This window comes from Plectropomus leopardus, chromosome 4, assembly GCF_026936395.1.
Source record: "Plectropomus leopardus strain MGB_pleo_1.0 chromosome 4, ASM2693639v1, whole genome shotgun sequence".
Taxonomy (NCBI): Eukaryota; Metazoa; Chordata; class Actinopteri; order Perciformes; family Serranidae; genus Plectropomus; species Plectropomus leopardus.
Genome location: NC_142179.1, coordinates 147,501 through 150,000, shown reverse-complemented (window position 1 = coordinate 150,000; position 2,500 = coordinate 147,501). Strand labels below are relative to the sequence as shown.

At 35.7% G+C, this 2,500-nt stretch overlaps 1 protein-coding gene across 3 annotated transcripts in view; it reads right to left on the bottom strand.

Moving 5' to 3' along the window:
• Positions 1-2,500, bottom strand: part of LOC148189639 (protein FAM240B) — a 23,916-nt gene that overhangs the window by 20,873 nt on the left and 543 nt on the right. Inside the window, exon 2 of one of the 3 annotated variants that reach the window (XM_088076072.1) lies at positions 1,836-1,875. The exons of 1 other annotated variant lie outside the window; for it this stretch is intronic. The gene's annotated coding sequence lies outside the window, so the exon portion shown is untranslated. Of the gene's footprint in view, positions 1-1,835; positions 1,876-2,500 lie in introns of those variants that run through there. One more of the 3 variants, XM_088076074.1, reaches the window with a different exon arrangement.

Below are 2,500 nucleotides of genomic sequence, written 5' to 3'. Positions count from 1 at the left end.
AGGAAATGTCTGTTTCTTATTAAAATGTCTGTTTCTCTCAGTAAAATGTCTGTTTCTCATTAAAATGTCTGTTTCTCATTAAAATCTCTGTTTCTCAGTAAAATGTCTGTTTCTCTCAGGAAATGTCTGTTTCTCATTAAAATGTCTGTTTCTCAGTAAAATCTCTGTTTCTCATTAAAATGTCTGTTTCTCAGTAAAATGTCTGTTTCTCTTAGGAAATGTCTGTTTCTCATTAAAATCTCTGTTTCTCAGTAAAATGTCTGTTTCTCAGTAAAATCTCTGTTTCTCATTAAAATTTCTGTTTCTCATTAAAATGTCTGTTTCTCTCAGTAAATTGTCTATTTCTCTCAGGAAATGTCTGTTTCTCATTAAAATGTCTGTTTCTCATTAAAATGTCTGTTTCTCATTAAAATGTCTGTTTCTCTCAGTAAAATGTCTGTTTCTCATTAAAATGTCTGTTTCTCTCAGGAAATGTCTGTTTCTCAGTAAAATGTCTGTTTCTCAGTAAAATCTCTGTTTCTCATTAAAATTTCTGTTTCTCATTAAAATGTCTGTTTCTCTCAGTAAAATGTCTATTTCTCTCAGGAAATGTCTGTTTCTCATTAAAATGTCTGTTTCTCATTAAAATGTCTGTTTCTCAGTAAAATGTCTGTTTCTCATTAAAATGTCTGTTTCTCATTAAAATGTCTGTTTCTCTCAGTAAAATGTCTGTTTCTCATTAAAATGTCTGTTTCTCAGTAAAATCTCTGTTTCTCATTAAAATGTCTGTTTCTGTCAGTAAAATGTCTGTTTCTCTCAGTAAAATGTCTGTTTCTCATTAAAATGTCTGTTTCTCTCAGTAAAATGTCTGTTTCTCTCAGGAAATGTCTGTTTCTCATTAAAATGTCTGTTTCTCAGTAAAATCTCTGTTTCTCAGTAAAATCTCTGTTTCTCATTAAAATGTCTGTTTCTCAGTAAAATCTCTTTCTCTCAGTTTGGTGTTTTATAAAATAGGAGCTTCATTAACCTGTACATGTTGATGTAGGCATCAAATTCAGACAAAAAAAAACAATGAAGTTCATCAGTTTGAACATTAGATATCTTGTCTCTGAACATGGGTTTAAAAGGATTTTGAAATGACTGCATTCTGGTTTTATTAATGTTTTACACAAAGTGTTGGCTTTTCTTTTTTTTTTTGCAGAATTCCCGCCCTGAACAGCAAATAAACAAAACAACAAACAAAACAAATAAATAAAATAAAATAATAACCCTTCGTGTTCTGTAGGTGAACATGACAACAGTCCAAACAATCATCTGCTAAAGTAGATCATGTGACGTGATTGTGGAAAGCTCCGGCATGATCGAGTGTCAGTCATCACACACACACATACACACATACACACATACACACACACACACACACACACACACACACACACACACACACTGTCAGCACTCTAACAGCTGTCACATCCTGATCATTAAAGAAAAATATCACACACACATTTGTCTCTTGTTTGCGTGTGTGTGTGTGTGTGTGTGTGTGTGTGTGCTGCAGACGTACAGTATATCCTGTAGACATGAAGGAACGTGGTGTGTGTAGAAAGAGAAAGTGATCTGCTTTTATAATGATGTCATCTTCAGAACACACTTTATGAGTGTGTGTGTGTGTGTGTGTGTGTGTGTGTGTGTGTGTGTGTGTGTGTGTGTGAGTGTGTGTGAGTGTATCTTGGGTAATAACACGTTTGACATTTGAACCATCTCGGGGTGTGATATGATGCTACTGCAGGATGTCAACACACACACACACACACACACACACACACACACACACACACACACACACACACACATACCCTTAACAGGAAGTCCTCCTCCTTCTTCTTCTTGTGTTTGCTAACCAAATATGAAACAAATATGAAAGCTTAGCATAAATTTCTGATTTTTAAATTTATTTTGAAAATGTAAAAAATGAAATGAAGAAAATATTATATAAAAACAGACAAAAAAATGCATGATAATAACAGACAATGAAAAACAATGCAAAGACACACTCGCAAAGAAGCGAGAAGAAGTAAAACCTTATGAAATCGCACCTTAAGTCATCAAGTGTTAATCAAACAGCTTTCTTACTGAGTGACACAAAATGTGCTCTACCAAACAACTGAGCAGGACATGTAAGGGTTAATGCTTCCTGTTATAAATAAATGTAAGATGTAGAAGGTGAATGTGCAGCAGCTGTTATGCAGATCTGCAGACGGTTTGTGTGTGATATAGACGGACAACTGTTGTGTATGTGCAGCCTCATGAGCACACACACACACACACACACACACACACACACACACACACACACACACACACACACACACACACACACACACAACACACTTGCCGGCAGGACGCCCACATCACATTTTTCCTGTGAGCGCTCACTCAAAATAAAACAAAAAAAGCTGCAGGAGGAGCGACCTGTTCTTTCACTGGAGCACCACAAAACATCTGTGCACAGCCCTGTCTC